Source organism: Pezoporus wallicus, unplaced genomic scaffold, assembly GCF_028554395.1.
Source record: "Pezoporus wallicus isolate ANWC-B61680 ecotype Strahan unplaced genomic scaffold, APGP_CSIRO_Pwel_v1 contig_749, whole genome shotgun sequence".
Lineage (NCBI taxonomy): Eukaryota > Metazoa > Chordata > Aves > Psittaciformes > Psittacidae > Pezoporus > Pezoporus wallicus.
The window spans coordinates 6,748,307-6,770,749 of NW_026641327.1; the positions used below are offsets into that span (position 1 = coordinate 6,748,307).

General features: G+C 38.8%; 1 long non-coding RNA gene across 2 annotated transcripts; it reads left to right on the forward strand.

Annotated features, from left to right (window-relative positions):
• The first annotated feature begins 585 nt into the window (after nucleotides 1-585).
• Nucleotides 586-20,748, forward strand: LOC130606617 (uncharacterized). 2 transcript variants are annotated; one of them, XR_008974031.1, is made up of 3 exons: nucleotides 586-807; nucleotides 11,786-11,867; nucleotides 20,698-20,748. It is a non-coding gene; the product is annotated as an uncharacterized LOC130606617 (long non-coding RNA). The 2 variants fall into 2 exon arrangements; XR_008974030.1 differs by lacking the exon at nucleotides 586-807 and adding an exon at nucleotides 7,886-7,970.
• Nucleotides 20,749-22,443: the final 1,695 nt, after the last annotated feature.

Here is a 22,443-nt window from a genome sequence, read left to right on the forward strand (position 1 = left end):
ACTCTTATTTTAAGACAATTGATTATTTAATTTGCAGCAGCTGTGGAAATGAAGTTGCAATGGTTTGTTGATGATCTTTGCTGAGAGAGAGGATATTCTGTTTACTCAGATAAAACTAGAAGTTTTAAAGCTAAGTGTTAGCTGAATATTACTTTGTCATTTTCATATTGAACTCATATAGTTGAGTCTGAACCTGAACTTTAGCCTGTTCAATGTTTAATGCCTTGAAGATACTTTATTCCCAAAGACTGTTTTTTGTCATTTGAGTATACATTTTAGTTACTCAGGTGACTGTTAAAAAATTCGAGCTTTCTACTTTTGATTACCCACAGTGCTTGATATAAGAAAACAAACAAAATGCTGTTGATCATTGATATGCTATATAAATTGATGCTGTTACATATTAAACATAGTAACTACGTTTCATTCAGGAGAGGTGATAAGTAAACATCTGCTATAACCTTTGGTTACTGAAATGCTAGACTGCCTGTTTGTTTGCATGACTATTGATTTCACAGTTACACAAAGCTTCTGGAGACACACAATTTTCTGCATATCTTTTTCTCAGAACTCCCAGCAGCAGTAGCTGGAAGAGAACAATTCAGTCATGCAAAATAATATTTAACTCATTAAAGCGATACAAGAGAAGGAAAATTCTGGCAAATATCTGGTATGTGACTCTTGTTTTATCTCTAGGTTTAACAGAGTGTTCTCTTCATTGGAAGGGGTGATAAGGACTCACCAGTTAGTTAGCCTGGATGAATGTTTCCCTGCTTGCCACTAATACTAGTTCCAGTACACAGACAGGTGAGGTTTGTGGAGAGGCTTTGGTGGGCTTTTGGTAAACTGGATCTTAATGGACAAGATGATCTGTGCATCTATTACTCCATTTTAATAGAAATATTTATTCTTACTGGAGATACTCTTTGTAAAACATTGATCAAAATTATATGTACCTGGATGTTTTCTGTTTCATGATTTTGTGTGCATGCAGTCTATAAGTGCTACCTAAGTTTGTGGAAAAACTGTCTTATTTTGTCTAAATATACTTTCAATCATACTGACACCCTTAGTGTTTAAATCTTAAAAAAAACCCAAAACTGAAGAAACGAAAAAAAACCAACAAAACACAAAACCAACTCTAAACCAAATTCCACAGATGATTTTAAAAGTATTTCTACCCACAATACTTTTTTTATAGTTAAATCCTTCTTAGATGTCAAAACCTTCACACACAGATGTAATTACTTCTGTCTCTGCAAAGGCCTCACACACTTTAATTTCTTTTTTTGGATGCTTTCCAGTGTTGTCTGAAGAGAAATATGATTTTTCTATGGTTTTGTTAGAATTCTTAAAGGCTATTGTGAAACTGTAATAAATAAAAAAATAAATGTCAGTCTGGCTGTTGTTCACATTTGCCATATTCAGGATGACATATAGTCCCGACTCATGCTGCTTTTTAATGAGAGCTGAAGGTAGCTTCTACCTTGAAGGAAATTCTACTCCAGAGCAAAACTAAAACACTGTTGTATATCTATGCTCAAAGCTCTATACTCATTTTCAATTCTGATAAGGAAGCATGCCCAACTAAGTAGAATAAGACAGATAACTGTGCTGGGGAAATTTTAAACTGGATATTTAGGAAGGGACTTAGGGCATTGGATGCCTAAGCTCCCGTACCAGAGCTACCATGGTTCTCAGGATATTGCACACACCACCACACGTGAAGCAGAGAGCACCTTATCTGTTTGACATAACTTTAGTTTCCCTATGGAATATGCAAATGAAGGATCTATTTCCAAGGACATGTCAGCTATTTTCTCTTAAAATACTCCAGAGCAGAGGACTGATATGCAACAACAATGGAAAAAGAACTAGTAGTTATGTGGCTTGCTTCTGGAGTTTTTAAGGCTGGGTGACTTCAATTTTGGTTGAATTTGGGTTGAATTCAATTAGCAGTAAGTGCAGTTCTTAGATTTTGATCAGGATTGTAGGATACTGTTCACTGCAATGGCCTTAGCAGTCTTCACTACTATGGCTTTAAGTGTTGGAGTTGGTTTTGGGGTAGGTTTTTATTTTGTAATTTTTTTAAAAAATAGGAACATTTTTGTTTCTTATACTCCTGTCACTGGATAATTTATTTTGCATCTAAAATCCTGTTTTTACAAAGCTTTCGTGAGAATATTGTTCAGCCTGGACCAGAGAAGGCTGTGTGGAGACCTCATAGCAGCCTCCCAGTATCTGAAGAGGGCCTACAAGGATGCTGGGGAGGGACTCTTCATTAGGGACTATAGAGATAGGACAAGGGGTAATGGGTTAAAACTTAAACAGGGGAAGTTCAGGATAGATATAAGGAGGAAATTCTTTCCTGTTAGGGTGGTGAGGCACTGGAATGGGTTGCCCAGGGAGGTTGTGAATGCTCCATCCCTGGTGGTGCTCAAGGCCAGGTTGGATGAAGCCTTGGGTGAGATGGTTTAGTGTGAGGTGTCCCTGCCCACAGCAGGGGGGTTGGAACTAGATGTTCTTAAGGTCCTTTCCAACCCTAACTGTTCTATGATTCTATGGTGTGCTTAAGTATTAAACGTTTAATGAAATCCTCCCAAAATACTGTGAATACTGAGATGGCACATGTATTATTTTTTCAGTTGTCAATAGAACATGTCTATTATCCAAGGTAAGAGTACTAAAGAAAGTATCCATTTTGCTTGACATTTTTCATGTTGGTGAAGCACAAAAATAGTCTTAAGCAAAAAAAAAGAAAGAAAACCTTTTTGATACTACTATTTACTTTAAAAATCTTACCCACTCCCCCAAGAGAAAAAAAAAACAAACCCCAAACCATTCTTCCCCCCCCCGAACTCTAAAATCTATACCTGTAATCTTTGCTTACTATCATTACAAAAATAGATACAGGGCGTAAAGGGAGCAGAAATAGAAATGAAAGATATCTTTTTCATTTGGAGAAGGTACACGTAAAAGATGCATGTAAATTTTTAAACATTGGAAGTATCAATTCTACACTTAATTAAATAATTAATATTTTGTATAGAGACTTTCATGAAAAAATTAAAATCAAAACTTTTCATATGCCAGTATATGAAACATTTATGATTCTGAGTAACCCTAGTGCTACAGAGAAATATTAATTCTAGAAGTCAAAATACAGTGTGTAATCTGTTGCATCATACCCACATTTCTCCTGTAGCACAGTCCAGTACAAAATTAGTAAACTGTGTCTGTTATGAAGTTTTACTTCCTATTTTTGTTGATGTATTTTATTTTAATTATGTGAAGCTGTACATTGCAGCTCACATGGTGTTTGAAATTAAATAAGATGTTCTGGTTTTGCCAACACATGAGCATGCTGTTTTTCAAGAGATCTGTTTTGTTGGTGATTAACAACATGCTATTTCTTTAATAACGAAAACAAATTTCAGATTTAGATCTAGTTTTATTTTAGGCAGAATGTGGTAGTGAGGATAGCTGTCAGTCCACCAACAGTCATCTTCAAATAAAAGTTCTTCAAATCGTCCATATTTGGTAAGTGTACCTCCATATGCCTTAACTCTTGGTCAGAAATATTCAAGAATTTCAAAAGACTCCGCCTGCAATGCCATTCAAAATCACAGTTCCCAGACACCTGTGGTCAAAGCAATTACTTACCACCAGTAACTGCAGTGACATACTTGTTTCTAATGTGCAGAATCAATACCAACAGGGCTATTTAATCTAGCGATTCTACCATCTTCATGCAGGAGTCTGCATTTTCAAAAGTCAACTTAGTACAGTGAGTCACTGTGAAGCAAGCACAGTCAGTAATTCTGTTATTCATGTTTGATGAAAAATTCCTTCTTATTAATTCTGTAGGTTGCCTATACCATTGTCTTAATCGCCATGTTACAGTCTCTCTTTTTTTGCTGCATCAATTAGCCAAGTTTAATTACATTCTGTGTAAAAGCTGTTTGTGTCACCTTCAATAAGCATTGCAGCACCTTCCTGTGCCAAACCACCATTTGCTGCATGTTAGGATAGGAGTCCTGTAGTTGAGGCATAGTTGAGTGATTTCTGTCTTTAAATGCAATACTTCTGAATGTATTTCTAAATATCTACATACTGAAATCTAGTTAAGTACATTTCAGTTTTTGTGTGTCCTTTGTTTTGGTATTGTCCCTCCTCACCCCCTCCTCACCCCCTCCTTTATTCTTGACAGCAAGGTAACTAAAGAAAGGCAGACCACTCTCCAACAAAGTATAATCCAGGTTGCTGCAAAACTTTAGCAACGTTTGTTGAGGAGTTTGTAGGAATTTGACATATTCATCTAGGGAAAAGCAGGAGTAGCCCTTTATTTAGACCTTCACACATTCTTCCATCACTTGTACTTCCCTTTGCTGCATACTGGGGCCCTGTAGGGGAACAATACGATAGCATGGGGAAATCAATGCTGGTTTGAATAGCTTTCGTAGTGGCTATTACAGAATTTATTTCTGTATAAAACTTGCATATATACCTCAGGTGCTATTTCCCAGATTTTCTAACCTTTCTGGAAAAGAAAAATAAGCCTGTGAACAAGCTAACAGAATACATAGAAGGGTAAACTTTGAATAATTGTTTCTTAGATTTTTCCTGTTTTGCTTTATATTTTGAAGCCACTTTCCAGACTGTCCAGTGGATAATCAATGTTTCATAAGCTAAAAATTATGCTGTGTTTGTATAACTTTTATAGTAACAATGAAAAATGTAAATAAATTTGTGATAATGTTTTAACTGTACATCTGTGGAATAATAGGTATGAACCTGGCAGCTGTTTGGGGAATTAAATAATTACTGAAGTAATTAGTCAAAGCTATAAATATCTGTGTGATACCTGTTTTGATTTGAATCCATGTGATGTCTCTTTTGAAAAAAACCTAAATTCATGTGACTAAGTGACAAAGACCCAAGATATCCAGAATTAACTGGGTTTTAAAATGCTATGAAAAAACAACAGCTCAATAAAAATGGTCAGATTGCTAAACCAGAAGTAAATTCATAGGAATCTTAAAGGGTTTTAATCTAAAATGGTTAAATAAATCCGGTCATATCATGCTGAGCTATATTCTATGTTTCTTCACAGTTCTTGACTTTGCCAGTGTATAGGGAAAATTTATCAGTTGCCTGAAAGGATGAATGTTCCCTTTTCCTAGTACCATTATGTAAGGTAGAAGGTGTCCCTGCTCATGACAGGGGATTGGAACCAGATGATCTTTAAGGTCCCTTCCAACCCAAACCATTCTATGATTCTATGAAGGCTGAAGGACTGGAAAGTAGATAGCCTAGGGTGCGTGTCACCTGTAACATCTGCAGTGCTGTCAAGCTCTGTACTAAAATGTTTGTCTTTGTGCTTGAGTATGGCCAGGAAAGAGTACAAATATCATCAGACAAGAATTAGGTAGAAAACAAATTTGCTGCATGCAGTTGGATGTCATTACATTTCTTTGAAATCCTTTGAGGCTGTGTTAAAACAATTAGTATTAGACATGTTAATTCAAATATCTTTGTTTTCCACTGCCTCTATGGCTGGGGGAGATAGGGAGGGAAGTGCTGAAGGAAATAGGTCAGGCTGTTTTTTCACTGATGGCTAGACTGAAATACTTCTGTAAAATAATTGCAGGGACGTTTTTGTGTCATTGCACTATTTGCCTTGTTGCAAGGTACTGGGGACAGGTATGCGTTCATCCTGACAAGATTCCTGCTATTATCAACACTTCCTTTTCCATATATTCTTTAGCAAACATGATTAATTTCTGTCCCAAAGGGTGCTTTTCTTGGTTTTATTTAATGCTTGTGGACCTTTTTTATTTTCTGTCTTTAGGACAGTGTTAATACTATATTAGTATCATCAAGCTGAAATCCAAAGCAGTCTAAAATTATATTAAACGGAGTTCAGTCTCCAGAAACCTTTTGTGACCTTTCCTATACAGTCATTCATACCCAAAAAACAAATTTATGCAAACGTTTTTTGGTCATGCTGCATGCAAAAAAGGAGTGAAAACTGAGTGAAATTACTGGTAAAGAAAAAGGAGATAAAACAGTGAGTCAGTCATCTGATCAAGAAACATATCACAAAACTAGATTATGGGTTTAGATGCTAAGATGAAGTTTCTAATGGATGTTAACCTCTTCAGGGTCATGCAAATCTTGAAAACATGTTTATTTTCATTAAAATAAATATAGACGGAATAATGTAAATCTGACTCTTTTTTTTTGTAGGTTTTGTTTTGTTTTTAATTTGCATGATCAATTGTAATATCAAAGTAATTTTATGGAATACCTAAAGTGTTTTAAAAGTATGTTTGTCATGTGTGCCTTTGTCCTGGGTTCAGCAGTAGCAGTCATGTTTCTCCTCCTTGGTAGCTGGTGCAGTGCAGTGTTTTGACTTTCGGCTTGGGAACAGAGCTGATAGAGATGTTTTGGTCTGGCCAAGGACTTTGTGAGCCTCATGCTCTGCCAGGGAGGAGGGGAAGCTGAGAGGAAGCAGAGACAGGACACCTGACCCAAACTGACCAAAGAGGTATTCCATACCACAGCACGTCATGCCCAGGATGTAACTGGGAGTGAGCCGGAAGGGCTGGGAGGCTGCAGGGTTGGAGGAGGTATCGGTCGGAGCTTGGTCGGGCTTGGGGGGGCGAGTTATCGGTCAGCGGGTGGTGAGGTGTTGTATTCTGTTCCCTTGTTATTTCCTTTATCATTATTATCATTGGTGGTAGCAGTAGTGATTTGTGTTATACCTTAGTTACTAAACTGTTCTTATCTCAACCCGTGGGAGTTGCATTCTTTTCGATTCTCCTCTCCGTCCCTCCGAGAGCAGGGGGAGGGCAAGAAAGGGGGGGAAGTGAGCGAACGAATTACCTGACTGGGTTTAAACCACGACAGCCTTAATTACATTTTGTGTATAAAATTTAATTCACACACAGTACAAAATACAAGGTATTTTAGTGCCTCCTCTCATCCTGCAACGTATCTTCTTCTCTGTCTGCTGCTTTTGCCTTCTGCTTCAAACTGCCCTTGCAAACAAACCTACATCCATTCTTCCTGTGTCACTGTAAAATAGACAGAAACAACCACAGTTAACCACGATCAATTGCCTCCCTCAGAAATTCTTAGGCTGTGTTAGCCCTTTGTCTAGCTATTGCGTTTTCATTTAAAATTAGGTTCTTTTAATTATGTAATAGCAGTTAATGGTTGTACCCGATGATTTTACAGGTCTTTTCCAACACAAATGACTGTACAGTTGCAGGATTCTATGATTTTTTTGAATGTGGCTTAATCTCTGACACAAATAGAGCAGTCTTGACAGTATTTGTGGCAAGATAATGTATGAATCAATATAAATGAAAAAAAACCCACATGCTGCATATATAGATATTTAACTTTTATGCTTTCAACTGTCATAGGTATTACCTAACAGTAAGAAAATTAACAAAAAAAAAGGCAAATTTTTTTCCACAATTGATAATAAAGGTATTGATTTTATATCCTGCACAGCTCTCAAAATTACATTTTTATCTTTTCTAAGAAGCAGACTGATTATGGCTGTGCCTAAGGCAGCTATTGTGAAACAGTTGTATGTTCTCTTTCCTGTGTCATACTTACAATTTATAGACTCTGTTATTTGAAATTTACACCAGATTTCAAATTGAGGCTTCTCATCCTAAACATCCACAGGTCAACAGATGTTCTGAAGCAATCTGTTGGAACAATATCTAGAATTTTTCTTGAAAAAAAAAAAAAAAAAGCTGATAGCACCTGATATCTGCATTTCTTTCATGTTTCTGATCACCTTCTTGAGATTAAAAAAATACCTTTAATTTGACTTTTTTCTTGTTTTATTTCCCTGATTGGCTAAACACGAGACAAGACTCCTTTCTAAAGCACTGGAGCAGAAAGATGTTTGGAAAAAGTTCAGCAATTTTTTTGGGCAGCGTCTTCAGGTAATTGCTTTTCCCAAAAGATGCACTGTTAAGAGTACCACTGGCTGCTTCTCTGTAAAAGGCTTGGAAAGGCAAACATCCTAAGAGGAATGAGAAAAGGAGGCCTGCTTGCCTTCTAACAAAATTCTGAATTCATCTCCTGAATTTTTCTCACTTGGTTGACATTAAGAGTTTCCTTGCCTTGCATGTTCTTCAGTTCTTTTTTTTCCTTATTGCTCACTCTGTGATGTATAAGTCCTTCCTTTCTTCTCCCCTACTTGGTCTCAATGGACAATTAAATGTTTAGTGTAGCTTTGGGGAAAAAAGTCTTATCTGGAAGCAAGAATCCTCGTAATTTATGACAACTGTCAAAACTTCAGGCACAGTGGTTTTAAAAGTCTTCGCTGATGAAAGCTCTCACTTACAGTAAGGTCTGACCTGTGTGAGTGGTACAGCGCGTTTTTGAGCTTTGCTTCCATGCCTGGGTGGTACTGCAAATCAGAGGCTTCTGAGTATAGGTATGATGACTTGTGCCGAGGCACTAGGCTTGCACCATTTATGGACAAATTCTGGCTTACTGCAAAATGTTAAACCTCATAGAATTCCAGACAAAAAGTATTTTTGTGACATCAATTGTCATATTAAGAAACTGAACACCTTTTTTTGAACTTCTTTTTTTTTTTTAATAAGGACTTACTTTTGCACATAATTTATGGCTGTTGTAAGATGTTAGGTAGGACACATGCCTAGATATTTGTGGTCAAAGCTAGATGTGTTCATCTCATATCAATGGGATGATAGGAACAGTGTGAGGGCCACGCCTTATTGCTTTACTCTGTAATTCCTCACTTGCCTGAGCCAGAGTCTACTGTAGTGGAATGACTGGATCACTGCAGCCATGGGTATTTAGAACTGTGAGGTGAAGATGATTCTTTGCCATAAATACAGTTAAATGGATGAGGAAAAGTACTTTGTTTTTTGATAGGTGTTTCTTCTTGCTACACTTCCAGTGGGGATGTGTTGCTAGTTTAATGATGGATTGTGCTTCAAGCCACCTGTCAGTGAACAGATGCGCAGGGAATTCACTCAATTTTATTTCTAAAGCTGAAACTCCGTTTTTCTTGTCCTCAAACATTTCATGATTGCAGTCGGCAGCCCCTAGGAATTCTGGAATTAGGAATGGATACTTTAGTAGCTTTGGTGCAGTTCTAGTTGCTGTTTCCCTAAATATTCTGTACTAAGCAGTTTGTACTATTTTTAGTACATTTAATGCATTTTAATGCAGTTTTCTGCCACGGCCTTCAGATCGAATCTTAAAAGCTTCCTCTTAAATGTTGACGTTGGAAAGAAGTTACTGTACTGGTGGTCCTGGTACAGGTGGCTACAATTTCTCTGCTCCTATTTATGTTCCAATGCATGGCTAAATTCCAGTTTTTAAATGCAGTCTGTAAAGTAAATTTGGTCTTGATTTCAGAATCCATTTAAAGTGAAAGATACATACAGTGAATTAGATATCAGACCTTAAAATATTCACCGTGAAAGCTGCCTGACTTCTTCATGTTTGGATGTTAATGTCAAGGGTAAAAAAAGCCCAACAAAACAGTATGGTGTCCCACTGAAGAATGACTCAGGACTTTCACCGAGAGTCATAAGACAGCCATGAATTTCCCCATCTGTTTTATCTATTGGGCCTCAAACAAAGGAGGACGTGACAAGATTCTGACAAGAACTTCATGGTTAGAGAATTCACCTGTAATTTAGGATTCAAATCCTAAAATCCCACATGTGCTTGAGGGGACTTGAGGACTGGGTCATGTCTTTCACTACAGTGTCCTAAATTCCAAATAATGGGACACTTAATGGTTGGCATTCTCTCAACATCTACTGCTGAAGTCATTACAGGTCACATGAAAAAAAATTGCATATTTATTTTAGAGTGAAAATAGAATGGGTATTTTGGTGGAAAGGTTATGTGGGAAGCTTATTCAATAACGGGGGAGAGTTTGCTTCTGTTTTATGTTTCAGTTAATTTTAAACGTTTCAATAGAAAACATAGTAAAAGCAACTGATAAGATGGAAGAATCCATCTCGATCCCCAGAATAATCTATAGCTGTGTGACTGGGCTTGAATGTTGGAAAAATGACCCGTCAGGAAAGAGAAAGATTTAAAAGTAACTCAGATCAGTGGAAATTGTTTTAGCCACTAGGGCATTATGCCAGACAATAACCCACAGCAATCAAATTGGTTCGTGTACCTTGAGCAGTGACGCTTTCCTGAACTGGCGTCTTTCTTTGATCTTAAAAATGCTCTGCGCATACATAAAATATTTCATGATAGCCATAAGGAATCTTAGTTCTTTAAATCATTTTGGTTTAGTGCAAAATTATTGATCCCAAGCTAGGAAATAAGGATAGAGCTGTGTTTCCTCTTTTCCTTTACTTCCTCCTTCCATGTTGTTGAAAATATTTTGAGCTAGACAAACAGCTGCACTGAGCCCCTAATGGCTGAATGCACAAAGCAGCCTCATCCAGGCACACAAGTTGTCAGGACAAGATAGGATGAGTTCCAGACACTGAAGCTCTTATAAGTGTCAAACTCCTGATAAGTGATTTCAGTGCCTGATCCTGCTGCATATGAAGTGACGCTTTAATTTGCAATTGAATGACAAAGTCCTCAAGTCATCCTTATCTCTCGAGTAATTGAAGTAAGACTGCAGTGTAGAAACTCATTATGATTATTCTGTGTCATTTTTCAACTTTGGAAAGGAATTTTTATCATTACATTGCTCTCTGGCATATTTTTATTAGCACTGAGCTGCAAAATGAGGCTCACACCTAGATTATATGCTTATATTTACAGATGAAATTGAAGATTAAAAAGAGAATGCATATTGCATCTGTGCTAATTCTTCAGAGCCTCTCTGCCTTTGATCTTTGCACTTTACAATAGTTTCTTTCAAACTCTTGTGAGAAAATAAAATATAACCATTTTTTGTGTTATTTGTTGCTGTCCATACTAGAGCAAGAGATGGTTTTATAGTTATTTTACGAGTGAAGATTGATCTAATGAAACAAGTAGAGTAAGTTAAGATAAAATCCAATATCAGAAACTTCAAAATGGGAGACAAAATATTTTCTACTGTCTGATGTGCTTCTCTCTGTATCCTGGAGCTGGAGAACGGTAATTTTTGGAGCACTTTCTGCCCTGTTAGAACTTGAAAGCAGAGCTGGAAGCCTTTCAAGAGATGTTTTTCTCTCTTTTGGGAGTTTGCAGAAGGGGCACTGGACACTGAGTAGATTAGGAACTAGCTGGCAGCTGTTACCAAATCATCTGCACATGCAGTGGGCTAGATCCACTGATAGTCTATGAGTACTTTATTTCCCTTTGCCTAAGAGGGGGAGCATTGCTCTTTTTTTCCCTACAGTGTCTGAGAAAGTAAGACATACCAGCATGTTCTCTGCATTATTTGTGATGCCATTTAACAAATTACCTTAGGAATATAGCACACAGAGAAATAAGACTCACAAGGAATGAGGAGAAAGGTGAGAAAGCATCAGGGCCAGGAGGGTTCTGATGTCTTTCTTCTGTAATGGAGGTATAATGGTGATGCTCCATGTCCTGATGCTCCTCAAGTCTCATCCTGTGATTGGATGCATCAAAGGATGAGTTTAAATAAGAACCTGTTGGCAATGGAAGCACATAAACCACTATGAGTCTCTGGATTGTGAGCTGCAAAACAAGTGGAACAGATCCCAAGCTGAGCTCTGTAGCTCTGGGATGGAAAAAAAGGATAAATTGGCTCTAAGCTGACCTCTTATTTTTTATCTCTTTCTAGAACTGGCCATTGTCCTATCTCTTGCACAAGATGTTTATGCTGGCCTCAGCTCTGAGATTGCTGAATCCCATATATGTGCCAGGTGAGCCCTCTTTCCCTTTGCTGGAATTTTTCCTTGTGGGAAAAACAATAGTAGGTCTTTACTTTAGTTATAGTGATAAATTTTGTACAGAAATTAGTGTCCTGACTTTTTGCTGCTACTTACAACTACCTATGATCAATTTACAGCACGCTGTATTGCTTTCTGACCTTAAGGGTGTCATAATGCAGCTTCTCCACATTTCTTAGAAGATTTGGTCTGCAAGTCATCCCCTATTCCTGGATTCTGGAGTGTATAAGAAAGAGTTGTTTTGGTTGTTGTTGAGACTGGGGTTTTCTCCTTTGCAGGAGCTTCTTTCTGGCTGAATGCAATATTTTCACGTCTGAGCTCTATTTGCACTGGAACACGAAAGAATGAACCTTAGCTGTCCTGTCTGTGACCCCTCCCAGCTTCTTGTGCACCCTCAAGCTGCTCAGTGGTGGGGGTGGTGTGAAGAATAGAAAAGGCCTTGGTTCTGTGTAAGCATTGCCCAGCAATAATGAAAACACCCCTGTGTTATCAACACTGTTTCCAGCACAAATCCAAAACATAGCGCCATATTAGCTGCTATGAAGAAAATTAACTTTACCCAGCAAAACCATCATAAAACCAGATGACCCATGCAATTATATGCTTAAGTTTGGAGAACGTGTTGCACAAATCTTTAGCTCATGACTATAGGGCAGAGATAAATGTCAGCAACATCAAATGATGGAAATGAATCTAGTGAGGAATTAACTTAGAAGTTGCCACTGTTGTAATGTCTTGTTCCCAAGGTAAATGGGACAGAAGACAGAGCCTCTCCCTTCTGCAGCAATGATAATGTTAAAAGGCTGATTATCTGTCCTCAGATCAGCTCTTTTGGGGAAAGACCATGTTCTCCATGACTATCTGGTGCTGTTTTCTGACATGACAGAGGGTCATTCTGACCTAGGTACACCCACTGCTGACAAAGTTAATAAAGCAGCTGAAGTTTATGACTTGGTATTACTTTATTTTTGGGAAGTCTTTGCCTCCAGAGGCACTGATTTGGGTTGAATTTGTAGGACATGGCCCAAGTTAGTGAGCAAAACTTCAGGGATTTGGCCTAATTACAAAGGTGTTTTCAGCCTGGGTGCTCTAAATGAAGCTCTGCTAGAGCATACTTCTTGCAGGGGATTCCCTGGGAGACTCTATCCCTGTGCAAGTCATCCACATTATATGCCTTAGAATGAACAATCTGACCACTTTTACAAATATGCTATAAAGAGAGCTGAATGTGACTGGGGAATGATATACCTCCTCTGAGCAGAAAGACAGTTTATACATCCTACAGAAATTTGTTACAAAGTGGCACAACAACATGTGGAGACTGCAGAAGGAGAGCACATAGCAACTGGTCCTTTGGATGACAAGTTTCTCCCATTTTGCATCATCAAAAATGAATAGGATGGCTGGACAGCACTGAACTCCAGCCAGCCCCTACCTTACTCTTGTTCAGTTTTAAAACAGTTACCTTCATGCTCCATCACATTCCCCCTTTCAGCATCTCAGAAACATCTGCAACCTGTTTTATTGCCGTTTTCCAAATCTCCTTAGAGCACTGCCTTTCCCAATGCCTGTATAACATGAGGATGGTTAAGCTTCTACTGTGCTGATAGCTCCAACTATCATCTTAACTGACAGCACTACTTGCATTTCCCATCTGACTATATCTGCCAGTTGTAGATTACACTCTTTAACTCAGTGATAATTATTTTTTGTCCTGTGTTCGGAGAACTTCTCCAGCCAACAATAAGATGCTGTAGTGATAGAAATACTTTGGTGCTTGAGATACACCATATTCAGCTTGTTTTGAACACCAAGAAGAATTAGAGTTAAGCAAGTACAAATGCAGTCAAAACATCATTTGTTTTAAATGCATTTAGGCAGAAATATAATGCGAGCAATTAGTTCCAAAGACACAAAGATAAAAGAAATTTTACCTGTTTAATAAAACGTTTTAGAATAGTGATAAGAAATATTCAATCTCCGTATATTTTTCTAAATTTCAGGAAAAGAAATCAAACAATATAATTAAACCCAATATTTTACCCAATTGCAAAAATGGCATATTTCAGAAACCAGGCTTTGTAATATCAGCCTGTGCTACTCAGATGCTGAATTATACCTTCCCTTGCAGCAGGCAGAGCCCCAAGAAGTTAGGCAGGCTGACCTCCTTCAGCAAGAGACTAGCTGTGCATCTCCAAGAAGGAATGTATCTTCTGGCAAGAAGAGCAAATTCTATACTCTGGTGAAACTATAACTGATTTCTCAGTTTGCAGGAACAACAAAGTGCCTCAAGTACCTTTTACACAATAAATATTACAGAATTACAGTAACAAATTCTGATGACTGCAACAAAAAAGAGGAAAGCTTACAATCAAAACTACAAAGAAAGAGTTTCAGTGAAAATAAAGTATATGCTCCTGTAGTACAGAATGGGTCTGTAGGCATGCTTACGTTCAAAATGCAATAGACAGTGACATAGATTTCAATAAAATTTAAGTTACCCTATCTAGTTTTCTATTTTCTCAATGTGCAAAAAAGGAGTATGTGTACAAAGTATGAGAGCCTGGTCTGATTTACAGCAGTGTAAGTTAAAAAGGATCCCAGACCAAGTCCAAAACAACATAGGAATCATAGAATTTCTCCAAAGAAAAATGTCTTCAGGGTTGCAGTTAATAATAGCTAAACATCAGAGCAATTATTTAAACCATAGTCAAGCTTAGACATCAGTTTAGATCTTGGTCACTCTCTACTACACACTCATAAAATACACACTCAGAAACAATCACTAGTCCAAAAAGAAAAAGGGAGACCATTGGTGAGGTGGCTGGCTGAAGGTGTGCCAGCACAGCCTGATACTGCAGAGCTGGGAGTAAGCCCCAGGACAGCCTAGGACCTGGCTAATGTGCTTGCTGCTGCAGTTTGCCAACCCCAGCTTTGTTATATCACAGCTTTCTACTTTCAGCTGAAAATCACAGAAAATCAAGAGTTTTCTAGCTTTCCTGCTAGTATTCCCAGCTGGAAATAGTATTCTCTGTTTTGTTTTTTTTTTTTTTTTCTCTTTTAAAAGCATTATTTTGATATTTTTTTTCTTTCAAGAGTAGCTGGCTTTTGGAAGTACAGAGTTTTGCAGCAATAACAAATAACCAGAAGAATATCAGTTAAAACAACATTTCTGACCCTTCAGAAAAGTTTGGTTCAGGTGTTTAATGCAAGGCCCAGCGGAAACCCTGCTGCTTGTACACACATGACACACATTTTGAGCACAGATGGCTGCATGTTTTCCTGCATAGCTGTACTGCCATAAGTAACCCTTTCCATAATGTTGTAAGAGGCAGGAAGAGAAAGACTGGACATAGTCCTAAAATATAACCTACTCCATTTATTTCAATGCCTTCAGGGAACGATTTCTTCAGTGGGCATAAGAGAGAGAGGAGTAGTTCCTTTCTCTTACATGGAAGTTCTTTCCACTTCACCTTTCCCCCGAACAGTAAATCCCAGCAATACCAATGATTAAAAAGGCGATATGAACAGATGGACTTTTCTAATTGCTGTCCTGCTGCAGCTTATTAAAATAGTAAGACACTTTATTTATGTAGCACCTGCCTATGAAATCATCCTAGACTTTAAACACAGAGAAAAGTAGATGATAAAAATAAATATGCACAAGAGGAAAACAGAAATCATTAAACATAACTCAAAATATTAAACACAACCAGTGTGCCTTGAAAGCCGCACTATGATTAAAATAATCCCATAAAGCTAACTTCCTAAAAAAGCCTTTTCCAAGTACCTTTTCAAGTCCCAGGAGAAAAACCTTATCCAGTGCACCAAAGACACAAGAACAAACATACAGACACTTGTCAGCTTTTGCAGTGTTAACGCAACACATTTTTAAGCTCTCAGAGGAAAAGACCCTGTGACTGTTATTTACATTACTTTAGTGCCTAGGAGGTAGGAGCAGCCAGGGCTAGGTCTCCATTAAACTAACCACTGTGCTCATATAACACACAGCAAGAGGCAAGGAACAAGCCCCATGCTGGGAGGGAACCACTCCTGCCATCCCACCAAGTCTTTTGCCTGAACAGTGGCAGCTCGCAACTTCACATCCAGAAGTCCTTCCTTTCATTTCATTAATGGGGAACCTTTTCTCACAGTCAGAAATGGCTATTGCAAAGAGTAAAAACCCATGTCACAGGTAATTTGCAAGCCCTATAAAGGTGGAAGGGAAGGGAAACCAGAGAGACAGGAGGTTACTTTCACAAATTCAGTCTCCAAGGCAGTGCCAAAGATAGAAATAAAAGTGAGATCCCCCATGCCTAAGCTTAAATCTCTCTTCCTGGCACCTGACAAGAGCTATGACAGCTGATTGTAAATATGAGAGCACAACTTGGGAATCAAGCTGATACTAAACTACTTGACCCATGAGGAAAATCTTGATGTAACACATAATTGTAGTGGTAGCCAAAAAAGTGAATCCAGAGAAGAATTTCATATTCCCTTCTCAGGCTGCATAATTGTAATTCTATGACTCCACCCTATAATAATTACTGCATTTTGGACAAGATGGCCTGAAGTAGTTCAGGAAAACCATGTTGTTACAGTCTGACCTTGAGCTCATTCAAATGAGCATCCTATGAATATACAACATAAAAAGTGACAGCCAAGCAGTCTTCTTGAGAGGGGAAACCCCAGATGTGGACACAAAGCTCACTGAGATTAAATCTTGGTCCTTTTGAAGTCATCAGTATTTTCTTTCTCTATATTTTCCATAACATCATCTCCTACACAGGAAACAGCCTGGATTTCTCCTGTAGACTGGATAGTAGATCTTGTGCTGTACAGAAGTCACTTAGAGGCAAGCAGTCAGCTGAGGAGGCACCTTCATCGCCCAGCCCCATTGTCAACACAGGCAGGTGTGCAACAGCACAGAATGTTGAAGCACTGGTATAGGTCCAATTGCCTCTTTTAGAAGCCCCTTAAAATATAACTGAGAACATTAAGTATTGCAGCTAATTAAATAGAAATAGGTTTCTGGATACATTATCACACAAAAAGCAAAATGATTTCTTCTTACATTATGTATTATTGAAAATTTATGTATGTTTCTGGCCTATACCAAGCATCTATTGAAAACTAATTGCCTCAAGTTCCTTCCCCAGTCCTTCCACTGGCCAAACCCGTCACTTCTGAATGACCCAGCTTTTGACAACACAAGTGGAACCTGGGGAATTACAGACCAGTCAGTCTCACCTCTGTGCCACGTAAAAACTCTGAGCAGATTCTCCTGGAAGGCATGCTAAGGAACATGAAAAACAACAAGGTGCTTGGTGACAGCCAGCATGGCTTCACTAAGGGGAAATCCTGCCTGACCAATTTGGTGGCCTTCTATGATGGGGCTACAGACCTGATGGACAGCAGTAGAGCAGTTGATGTCATCTACCTGGACTTGAGCAAAGCATTCGACACTGTCCCACACAACATCCTTGTCTCTAAATTAGAGACATCAATTTGATGGGTGGACCACTCAGTGGATAAAGAACTGGCTGGATGACCACATGCAAAGAGTTGTGGTCAATGGCTCAATGTCCGGCTGGAGACCAGTAACAAGTGGTGTCCTTCAGGGATCGGTGTTGGGACCGGTCTTGTTCAACATCTTTGTCACTGACATGGACAGTGGGATTGAGTGCGCCCTCAGTAAGTATGCTGATGACACCAAGCTGTGTGGTTCGGTTGATACGCTGGAGGGAAGGAATGCCATCCAGAGGGACCTCGACACACTTGTGAGGTGAGCTGATGCCAACCTCATGAAGTTTAACCATGACAAGTGCAAGGTCCTACACCTGGGTCAGAGCAATCCCAGGCACAGCTACAGGTTGGGCAGAGAAGAGATTCAGAGCAGCCCTGAAGAGAAGGACTTGGGGGTGTTGGTTGATGAGAAAATGAACTTGAGCAGGCAGTGTGCTTGCAGCCCAGAAAGCCAACTGTATCCTGGGCTGCATCAAAAGGAGCATGACCAACAGGTCGAAGGAGGTGATCCTGCCCCTCTGCTCTCGTGAGACCTCACTTGGAGTATCTTGTGCAGTTCTGGTGTCCTCAAGATAAAAAGGACATGGAACTGTTGGAACAAGTCCAGAGAAGGGCCAGGAGGATGATCAGGGGACTGGAGCACCTCCCGTATGAAGACAGGCTGAGGAAGTTGGGGCTGTTCAGCCTGGAGAAGAGAAGGCTGCGTGGAGACCTCATAGCAGCCTTCCAGTATCTGAAGGGGGCCTATAGGGATGCTGGGAAGGGACTCTTCATTAGGGACTGTAGCAACAGGACAAGGGGTAACAGCTTAAAACTTAAACAGGGGAAGTTTAGATTGGATATAAGGAAGAAATTCTTTCCTGTTAAGGTGGTGAGGCACTAGAATGGTCTGCCCAGGGAGGTTGTGAATGCTCCATCCCTGGCGGTGTTCAAAGCCAAGTTGGATGAAGCCTTGGGTGAGATTATTTAGTGTGAAGTGTACCTGCCCATGGCAGAGGGGCTGGAACTAGATGATCTGAAGGTCCTTTCCACCCCTAATTATTCTATGATTCTAAATGAATAGAACTGCAACTTGTCATTCCCAGTCCTGTGGTAAAGCAAATGAGTGGAAGATCGCTGCCTAGTATCAACAGTATGAGGGGCCAAATTTTAGCAAGACATCTTTAAATGTCAGTGCTGGGGTAAAAAATGAAATGTATTGACGCTACCAGTGACCCTATGATCTCTATCCAGAGCTGAAGCAGGGCCTCATGAGAGCTCCCTGACAGATTTAGGCATCTCTAACTTGCTCTGATGAGGAACACTCCAGAACAAACATGATGAGAGCAGAACCACTCAGTGGCAGCACTGATGCCTGGTGAAATCACCATACCAGAGGCAACTGAAGTCTGAAAATACTGACAAGGGCTCTTCTGACCTTCTGTGATAAGAAAGCCATTACTGAGTGACAAGTGGAGTCTATGACTTGACTGAAGCTGGATTGAAATTCTCAGTATAAATCAATGCTCCTTATACACAAACACGAATCTGGAGACACAGCAAGGCACCTGTATTTCACCAGTTTTGCAGCTTTCAGATCACTATCCCTGAGTGAAACAGAGTTCATAAAAGTGAACAAATTGGTCAAGTTCTATGTATTATACCTCCACTGGCATGTTTGATTTTTAAAATCCACATCTTTTCAGAAATAATTTTGTAATTTGAGGCAACAGTTCCTTGCTGTTTATACTACCATAGCAATTAGTATGCATGAGGCAGCTCACAGCCTCAGAAACGTATGAAAAGATGGATAAAAAATAGAAATAAATATAGAAAAAAGACAGTGAAAATCAATTAGGAAAAGAAGTGTTCTGTAGCCTCATCAAAACATCAGAGGAGCTGTGAAAGAGAAGATAGTGGTGAAGCAGTAGAAATGGAGGAGAAAGTTGTTGTTACACACCTGTGATGTATATAGCTAAGTTAGTTTAATGTACATAATTTGATTTCTACACTTTCAAGCTTCCTTGAGTGTATTCTGTGGAAAATGGTTATTTTGTAGCAGCAAGGCATCTTACGGGTGTCCTCGTTTAAGCCCAGATGGCAACTCAGAACCATGCAGCTTCCTTCCTTCCTTCCTTCCATTCTTTTTTTCCCCTTCCTTTCTTTTTTCTTTTGTTTCTTTCTTTTTTTCTTTCCTTTCTTTCTATCTTTTCTTTCTTTTTTCTTTTGTTTCTTTCTTTTTTTCTTTCCTTTCTTTCTTTCTTTTTCTTTTTCTTTCTTTCTTTCTTTCCTTTCTTTCTTTTTTCTTTCTTTCTTTCTTTCTTTCTTTCTTTCTTTCTTTCTTTCTTTCTTTCTTCTTTCTTTCTTTATTTATTTATTCTTTCTTTCTTTCTTTTTTCTTTCTTTCTTTTTTCTTTTCTTTCTTTCTTTTTCTTTCTTTTTTCTTTTGCCTTTCTTTCTTTCCTTTTTCTTTCTTTTTTTCTTTTCTTTCTTTCTTTCTTTCTTTCTTTCTCTTTCTCCCTTCCCTTCCCTTCCCTTTCCTTCCCTTCCCTTCCCTTCCCTTCCCTTCCCTTCCCTTCCCTTCCCTTCCCTTCCCTTCCCTTCCCTTCTTTCCCTTTTTCCTTTGTGTTTCTTTTTTCTTTTTCCCTTCCCTTCCCTTCCCTTCCCTTCCCTTCCCTTCCCTTCCCTTCCCTTCCCTTCCCTTCCCTTCCCTTCCCTTCCCTTTTTTCTCTTGATCAAAACTAAAACTCATTTAGTTTGAAAGGGGGGGCTTATTGCTGTGACTGGAAAAACAATGTTGTGTGTTAGATCTTTCCCTGGGCTCCTTTACACATAAGGCTCATCTAGCATTATTCAGCATGTCACAGGGACAAACAGTTACTTCCAGATAACAACCTGCCATGTTCTTCTCACAAACAGTATTGTGTTTTGGAGGCTTTGGAAGCCAAATTTAGCAGTATTCCAGAGTATGTTTAACAAAATGTAACTATAGCAACTAAACCTTCACCACCAGATGATAACACAATTTGGTTTTAAATGAAACAAAAAACTCCCACAAAACATCTCCCCCTCTTGGTCCAACACTTACACATGCTACACAGCATATTGTCTACAAGCTGGCTACCTGCATTATTAGATATTTAGATTTAAAAATACACCTGAACAAGGCAAATAGGTGTTGTTACTTAGAAGAAAAGGAGTGTTGTGTCTTTTCATAGAACCTATGCCTCACCAGCTTTATGTGTGTCACTGCAGTGGCCGTTCTGCTTGCGATTGCTTTTTATTTTGTATTTCCCAGGTGCCACACGGTGGTGCTCCTGACTCCCCATCACTCAGAGGCCTGAGAGGAATTACAGTGTTTGTATCAAAACTGGTTTGCGAGAGAAGGCTAGCACTCAGCTCTGCAATGAAGGTGAGTCATGCTATGGGACGAGGGAAGTACTTTTCACCCAGGACTTGGCTACTAAGTTAGATATGGGAAGAAAGAGTTGAATAGTGACAGCTGGTAAAAATCCTCAGTATTATGCATGTATGCACACATATACACACATTCAACCTCTTTTACACTTGATTACTATGTGAATTTTGGATGTCAGCTTTCTTTTTGGTAGCTACCACGCCTTCCCATTTTCTCTCTTTGATCACGAGAAGATTCATGTAGGCTCACAGCTCAGCATCCTCCTGGGAGCAAGGACAGCATACTTTTGTCTAGGTCTCTGAAAAAAATGCAGAAAAGCAAAGCAGAGAGAGGAGAGATGCACCACTTTCTCCATCTAAGGAGGGGCCAGTATAGAATCAGGAGTTGCCTTGGTGGCCCCAGGGAGGATCCCCAAACTGGAGGGCAGCCAGCAGTGGTGTTGGCCTGGTGTCAATTGAAAGATGTGTAAGGAAAGCTCTGTATCTAAATAGACATCCTCATCTGTATGAAGCCCATACATAGCTCACTGAAACAAACAGGAATGATTTCATTGCCTTGTGTGTACTTTGAATCTGGTCCTGTAAACTGTAGTGTCCTGCCAATTAAAGTTTAGCTGGAAGTGTTTAGGAATTCACTTCACCTCCCATTGCGGGTCTCTGATAGCGTTACAGAAACTTGGATCAGGCATTTAGATATTTATGTGAGTCTTGCTTTTAAATTGTGGGAAGCCATCTTTTTGATCAATCCTTAAAAAAATGATTGAATGCATGATCTACTTGTGTTCTGCTTTCATTATTTTGTGAAAGTTTAATTCAATTTATATAGTGTAGTGCACTGATGTGTGATCTGAAAGAGGAGCTCTAGTGAAGTACATGTATATGCTACAGTATGAACATTTTAGGTAGCCATGTTGTCTATACAAACACTGTATTCTGAAATGTGTTATTAATAGCATAACTTTTTAAAGGTTTGTCTTTTCTATCTTTGCATGTCTTTGTATTATTTATATAATTTATGTAAATGTTCTATAAAGCCATAACCTGACTGTTGGAGAAAATGAATATGTTTTTAAAAATACTTTGTGTTCAAATTATGGACAAATCTAATAGCCTTTTGAAATGTGATCCCCTGCATCTGAGGAAGTTACTGACAGATCAAGAACTAAGTTAAGCAGAATTCTTTAATTTGGAGAATCACTTACAATTATACTTAATAATAATAAAGTAGTGAAGTTTACAGATGGAAGCTGGTCTTGAGTAAAAAACAAGACATTACCAGACATCGCCAGGAAGCACCTGTCTACAGTCTATAAATGGACTGAGGGATAAAAGAGGAAGCATTAACCCTGCACATGTCTGACTAGTAACAGCTTTGCACTTCAAGTGCAATGTTACATCTCAAAGACAAGTCACAAGCAGACATTTGCTACTGATCTTAGTTTTTGAAATGATGAATTTGTGCTCACTGGCAAGAAATTGTGATCACAACTTTTTTCTCTGGGATGGAAAGAAATGGAATCCCCCCAGACCAAACAAGTGACCTCTATGTTGTCTTTATTCAATGATCATATAAAATTCACAATAAAATCACATCCTTGCCCATCCAAATCCTAATGAATACATTAAA